Raw genomic sequence first — 7,352 nt, forward strand, 5'->3', positions numbered from 1 at the left:
TGTGTGTGTGTGTGTGTGTGTGTGTGTGTGTGTGTGTGTGTGTGTGTGTGTGTGTGTGTGTGTGTGTGTGTGTGTGTGTGTGTGTGTGTGTGTGTGTGTGTGTGTGTGTGTGTGTGTGTGTGTGTGTGTGTGTGTGTGTGTGTGTGTGTGTGTGTAATGTAATAAATAATGTGGAAATTGAGCAAGTTGGGGAGACTAAACTGCTTGGAGTAACCCTGGATTGTAAACTGTCATGTTCAAAACATGTTGATGCAACAGTAGCTAAGATGGGGAGAAGTATTGAATAATATGAGCAAAAATGAATAATATGTACGTCAATCTCTCATGGCTCAAAGTAGAGGAGAGATTGACTTCATCACTACTTGTTTTTGTAAGAAGTATTGACATGTTGAATGCACCGAGCTGTCTGTTTAAACTACAAAAAATGGCAACGCCTCTTCTTGTCGATTGCTGTACTTTTCCAAAGATACAAATCTGCAGTCAGCTCAGTCCTTCTGAGTTTAGACAGCCCTCTGTCCCACCCTCCCTCCCCAGTTTAGACAGCCCTCTGTCCCTCCCTCCCTCCCCAGTTTAGACAGCCCTCTGTCCCTCCCTCCCTCCCCAGTTTAGACAGCCCTCTGTCCCTCCCTCCCTCCCCAGTTTAGACAGCCCTCTGTCCCTCCCTCCCTCCCCAGTTTAGACAGCCCTCTGTCCCTCCCTCGATCCCCAGTTTAGACAGCCCTCTGTCCCTCCCTCCCTCCCCAGTTTAGACAGCCCTCTGTCCCTCCCTCCCTCCCCAGTTTAGACAGCCCTCTGTCCCTCCCTCCCTCTTCAGTTTAGACAGCCCTCTGTCCCTCCCTCCCTCCTCAGTTTAGACAGCCCTCTGTCCCTCCCTCCCTCCCCAGTTTAGACAGCCCTCTGTCCCTCCCTCCCTCCCCAGTTTAGACAGCCCTCTGTCCCTCCCTCCCTCCCCAGTTTAGACAGCCCTCTGTCCCTCCCTCCCTCTTCAGTTTAGACAGCCCTCTGTCCCTCCCTCCCTCCTCAGTTTAGACAGCCCTCTGTCCCTCCCTCCCTCTTCAGTTTAGACAGCCCTCTGTCCCTCCCTCCCTCCCCAGTTTAGACAGCCCTCCCTCCTTCCCTCCCCAGTTTAGACAGCCCTCTGTCCCACCCTCCCTCCCCAGTTTAGACAGCCCTCTGTCCCTCCCTCCCTCCCTCCCCAGTTTAGACAGCCCTCTGTCCCACCCCCCCTCCCCAGTTTAGCCAGCCAGCCAGCCCTCCCCCCTCCCTCCCCAGTTTAGACAGCCAGCCCTCTGTCCCTCCCTCCCCAGTTTAGACAGCCAGCCAGCCCTCCCCCCTCCCTCCCCAGTTTAGACAGCCAGCCCACCCTGTCACGATCGTCGGATACAGAGGACCAAGGCGCAGCGTGGAAGGTGAACATATTTATTAAATAATGATTACACGAACAAAAACAACAAATCGATACGTGACGTCCAAAGGTGCAAACACAAACCTACACAGGAACAAGATCCCACACCATACTGTGGGAAACAGGCTGACTAAGTATGGTCCCAATCAGAGACAAGCAACAGCTGATTCACTTTGCCTCTGATTGAGAACCACACTGGCCAACATAGAAACACAATACTAGAACGAAAACAAATGAAAACTCACACCCTGGCTCAACATACTAGAGTCCCCAGAGCCAGGGCGTGACAGTACCCCCCCCCCAAAGGCGCGGACTCCGGCCGCGCCAACCAAACACCACAGGGGAGGGACCGGGTGGGCACTCCGCCTTGGCGGCGGATCCGGCTCCGGGCCTGTTCCCCACTCCCTCTCCAACCCCCCAAAGTACCCCTGGTCCGGTCTGGCCCCGCTGACCGGAGCTGGACTGCACACTGGTGGAGCGGGTTGCTCTAGCTCCGGCGTGAAGCAGCAGACCGGTGCCGGACCAGGCACCGGTGGAACAGGCACGGGCCATGCCGGACTGACGACGCACACCACTGGCTTGGTGTGGGGAGCAGGAACGGGCCGAGCCGGGCTGACGAAACGCACCACTGACTTGGTGCGGGGAGCAGGAGCGGGCCGGACCGGGCTGACGAAGCGCACCACTGACTTGGTGCGGAGAGCAGGGACGGGCCGGACCGGGCTGACGAAGCGCACCACTGACTTGGTGCGGAGAGCAGGGACGGGCCGGACAGGGCTGACGAAGCGCACCACTGCCTTGGTGCGGAGAGCAGGGACGGGCCGGACCGGGCTGACGAAGCGCACCACTGACTTGGTGCGGAGAGCAGGAACATGCCGGGCCGGGCTGACGACGCGCACCACAGGCTCGATGCGAGGAACAGGAACAGGCCGGACCATACTGGGGACACACACCACTGGCCCTACGCAGGGATCAGGAACGGGCCGGACCGGACTGGTAACACACCCCAGTACCTCTCGCCGTGCCTCTACACTTTCCCTCTCCTCTGTGACCAGTGGCCCCCTTAACCTGGTGGCCTCCTCTGCAAACCCGCTGGACCGCTCTATCGCGGCCTCCTGCTGCCCCGTCGTCCACAGCGTGAGCCCCCCCCTAAAAAATTTCTGGGGGTCTCTCCTCCCCGTGGGCCAGGCCCAGTCGAGGTTGATGTCCTTTAGCGATACCTCTGGCGCTGGCTCCTGGACACGCTGCTTGGTCCAGTGTTGGTGGGATCTTCTGTCACGAAATAGATGGATTATGGATACTCAACCAGGGCATTCCCAGCACCACCGGATACGCAGGCGAGTCGATCAGATATAGTTGGATAATCTCCTCATGACCCCCCTGCGTACACATCCTAAGTGGTGCTCCGACCCCTCCTCTCTCTAGCGCCAGCACCCCCAAGCTCCATAGGGCTCGGCTCGGAGGTGCTGGAGGATGGAATAGACGGACCCTCCTCGGAACGTCCGCGGGTAGCCAGCAGGGTGTCCAGCCTGATGGACATGTCCACTAACTGATCGAAAGTGAGGCTGGTATCCCTGCAGGCCAGCTCCCGACGGACGTCCTCTCGTAGACTACAGCGGTAGTGATCGATGAGGGCCCGCTCATTCCACCCTGCATCCGCCGCTAGAGTTCGGAATTCTAAAGCGAACTCCTGGGCGCTCCTCCTCCCCTGCAGGAGGTAGAATAGACGCTCTCCCGCCGCTTTCCCCTCAGGTGGATGGTCAAAAACAGCCCAGGCGGGAGAACTCTGAGTAGGTGATAGTGGAGGCATCTATTCTCCTCCACTCGGCGTTGGCCCATTCCAACACCTTGCCGGTGAGACAGGAGATGAGGGCGGACACTCTCTCGTGTCCCGAGGGCGCCGGGTGTACGGTGGCCAGGTATAGCTCCACCTGTAGAAGGAAGCCCTGACACCCGGCAGAGGTCCCATCATATGCCCTCGGGAGCGAGAGCCGAATTCCCCTGGGTTCCGGAGCTTGTATGGGCTGACTGGCCGATGGTGATGGCACGGAAGGTGGAGGGGTGGGTGTCCCTCTGGTCTCCCAGCGTTGAATCGTGTTGATCACGTCCTGAAGGGCGGTCCCGATACGTAGGATCTGGTCGTTCTGCTCGCGGACCCGCTCCTCCAGAGACTCAGGTGCTGCTGCGGCTCCTGCTGATTCCATCATGGTGTGTGATTCTGTCAGTGCGCTACTGTTGGTTGTCTGTGCTTCGTTGTTTCTTCCTCTATTTTGGAGAGGGTTCTCGCACATGTTAGTGCGCATTTTGTTTTACGCCTGTGTGCGTATTTTCTCGCCTCCGGGCTTTTTGGCTCGTGTTCTAAGTGATTGTTCACTAAAGTCTTTTGGACTAAGTTTCTGCGTCCTGCGCCTGATTCCTGCACCACACACACCTACAGCACCCACTGACACACCCTCCCTCCCTCCCCAGTTTAGACAGCCCTCTGTCCCTCCCTCCCGAGTTTAGACAGCCATCCCTCCCCCCTCCCTCCCCAGTTTAGTCTCAATGAGTCACTGCTAGTAATGTTCAAATCAGACAGTACAATAAATCTAGGTTTAACACCCTGCTGTCCATGCATTAACCTCAATGTGTCTGTGGTTATAACTCATTATTACCATTACCAAGTTTCTGTTAAGAGTGTTTATGTTTTCCACTAGTTTCCTGTGCCTCTGTCCTACTGCTGAAGTATAGACCTGGTAACTATTATAGGCTGAAGTAAAGTCAGTGGTTGCATCTGAAATGACACCCTATTCCCTATTTAGTGCACTACTTTTGACAAGAGCCCTATAGGTCCTGGTCAAAAGTAGTGTACTATATAATGGGTATAGGGTGCCATTTCGGACGCAATCAGTCTTGTTGACCCATCTCCCACTGTGCTATAGCTAGCTCCATGCCTCTTCCCTCTTAGCTAGCTAGTCATATTAAGGTAAAGGACGCTCTTTAAGGAGAAGTTAGCTAGCTAGTCATATTAAGGTAAAGGACGCTCTTTAAGGAGAAGTTAGCTAGCTAGTCATATTAAGGTAAAGGACGCTCTTTAAGGAGAAGTTAGCTAGCTAGTCATATTAAGGTAAAGGACGCTCTTTAAGGAGAAGTTAGCTAGCTAGTCATATTAAGGTAAAGGACGCTCTTTAATGAGAAGTTAGCTAGCTAGTCATATTAAGGTGAAGGACGCTCTTTAAGGAGAAGTTAGCTAGCTAGTCATATTAAGGTGAAGGACACTCTTTAAGGAGAAGTTAGCTAGCTAGTCATATTAAGGTAAAGGACGCTCTTTAAGGAGAAGTTAGCTAGCTAGTCATATTAAGGTAAAGGACGCTCTTTAATGAGAAGTTAGCTAGCTAGTCATATTAAGGTGAAGGACGCTCTTTAAGGAGAAGTTAGCTAGCTAGTCATATTAAGGTAAAGGACGCTCTTTAAGGAGAAGTTAGCTAGCTAGTCATATTAAGGTAAAGGACGCTCTTTAATGAGAAGTTAGCTAGCTAGTCATATTAAGGTGAAGGACGCTCTTTAAGGAGAAGTTAGCTAGCTAGTCATATTAAGGTGAAGGACACTCTTTAAGGAGAAGTTAGCTAGCTAGTCATATTAAGGTAAAGGACGCTCTTTAAGGAGAAGTTAGCTAGCTAGTCATATTAAGGTAAAGGACACTCTTTAAGGAGAACTTAGCTAGCTAGTCATATTAAGGTAAAGGACGCTCTTTAAGGAGAAGTTAGCTAGCTAGTCATATTAAGGTAAAGGACACTCTTTAAGGAGAACTTAGCTAGCTAGTCATATTAAGGTAAAGGACGCTCTTTAAGGAGGAGTTAGCTTGCTAGTCATATTAAGGTAAAGGACGCTCTTTAAGGAGAAGTTAGCTAGCTAGTCATATTAAGGTAAAGGACGCTCTTTAAGGAGAAGTTAGCTAGCTAGTCATATTAAGGTAAAGGACGCTCTTTAAGGAGAAGTTAGCTAGCTAGTCATATTAAGGTAAAGGACGCTCTTTAAGGAGAAGTTAGCTAGCTAGTCATATTAAGGTGAAGGACACTCTTTAAGGAGAAGTTAGCTAGCTAGTCATATTAAGGTAAAGGACGCTCTTTAAGGAGAAGTTAGCTAGCTAGTCATATTAAGGTAAATGACGCTCTTTAAGGAGAAGTTAGCTAGCTAGTCATATTAAGGTGAAGGACACTCTTTAAGGAGAAGTTAGCTAGCTAGTCATATGAAGGTGAAGGACACTCTTTAAGGAGAAGTTAGCTAGCTAGTCATATTAAGGTAAAGGACGCTCTTTAAGGAGAAGTTAGCTAGCTAGTCATATTAAGGTGAAGGACACTCTTTAAGGAGAAGTTAGCTAGCTAGTCATATTAAGGTAAAGGACGCTCTTTAAGGAGAAGTTAGCTAGCTAGTCATATTAAGGTAAAGGACGCTCTTTAAGGAGAAGTTAGCTAGCTAATCATATTAAGGTGAAGGACACTCTTTAAGGAGAAGTTAGCTAGCTAGTCATATTAAGGTAAAGGACACTCTTTATCTCTCCACACTGAAGGACTTGTTGTGAGCCAAGTATTGTGTTGTGAGCCAAGTATTGTGTTTTGAGCCAAGTATTGTGTGCTGGCCAGCAGGACGAATAGTTCTAACTGTACAATATTTGTTACATTGTACTTACAAGAATAGTTACAATGTAATAAGAACATGTGTGAAGAGTATACTCAACAAAAAAAATAACACTACATTTCCCCATATCCCCCATAGAAACTATTATCAGTGTCTCTCCCAGTATCACGTGACAATAGGCCATACAGGAACCTCATATGGAAACTTGATCATCAGAGACTTGTGTTTTGTGAGAAAAATTAATCAGGTCATTATGCAACAGATGGAGCCATTGAATTGGTGAGACTGAAATGCTGCTCTGGTGTTTGTATCCTGGATAGTCAAGATGGCTGCTTCTCTCTCTGCCAGGAAGAAACCTGTTTGTAATTCTCCTGGAATTTGGCTGTGGCTTGAAATGGAAAATATATTAATTGAATTGATTTATAAGGTATGAACTACACGTACAGCCAATACAATGTTATGTCACTAGTTGAATTTGACATATACACTGAGTGGACAAAACATTAGGAATAGCTGCTCTTTCCATGACATCGACTGACCAGGTGAATACAGGTGAAAGCTATGATGCCTTATTGATGTCACTTGTTAAATCCACTTCAAATCAGTGTAGATGAAGGGGAGGAGACAGGTTAAAGAAGGATTTTTAAGCCTTGAGACAATTGAGACATGGATTGTGTATGTGTGCCATTCAGAGGGCGAATGGGCAAGACAAAATATTTAAGTGCCTTTGAACGAGGTATGGTAGTAGGTGCCATGCGCACCGGTTTGAGTGTGTCAAGAACTGCAACGCTGCTGGGTTTTTCACGCTCAACATGTTTTCTGTTTGTATGAAGAATGGTCCACCAGCCAAAGGACATCCAGCCAACTTGACACAACTGTGGGAAGCATTGGAGTCAACATGGAGCCAGCATCCCTGTGGAACGCTTTCGACACCTTGTAGAGTCCATGCCCTGACGAATTGAGGCTGTTCTGATGGCAAAAGGGGGGGTGCAACTCAATATTAGGAAGGTGTTCCTAATGTTTTGTCTAATCAGTGTATTATTTCACATGTACATCTTTCTGGTAAGATGGTCGACTTAAAAAAGCTATAGTCAACTGAATCCACTGACTGTGACGTCAGGTAAACGGCAAGAAGTTAACTAGTCTAATCATATCACTTGGAATAGCAATATATTTCGGAATTAAGGATATCCTCATTGCAAACAAACATGAACGGTACTTGTGTCAACAACCTAACTTGTGTCAACAACCTAACAACCTAATTTTGAGACACTGTGTGTGCGTAACAGTAGGTTTTAAAAGATATGAAGCCAGTCACAGTGAAGTGAACCAC

Source organism: Coregonus lavaretus (genome assembly GCF_964263955.1).
Source record: "Coregonus lavaretus genome assembly, chromosome: 8".
Taxonomy (NCBI): domain Eukaryota; kingdom Metazoa; phylum Chordata; class Actinopteri; order Salmoniformes; family Salmonidae; genus Coregonus; species Coregonus lavaretus.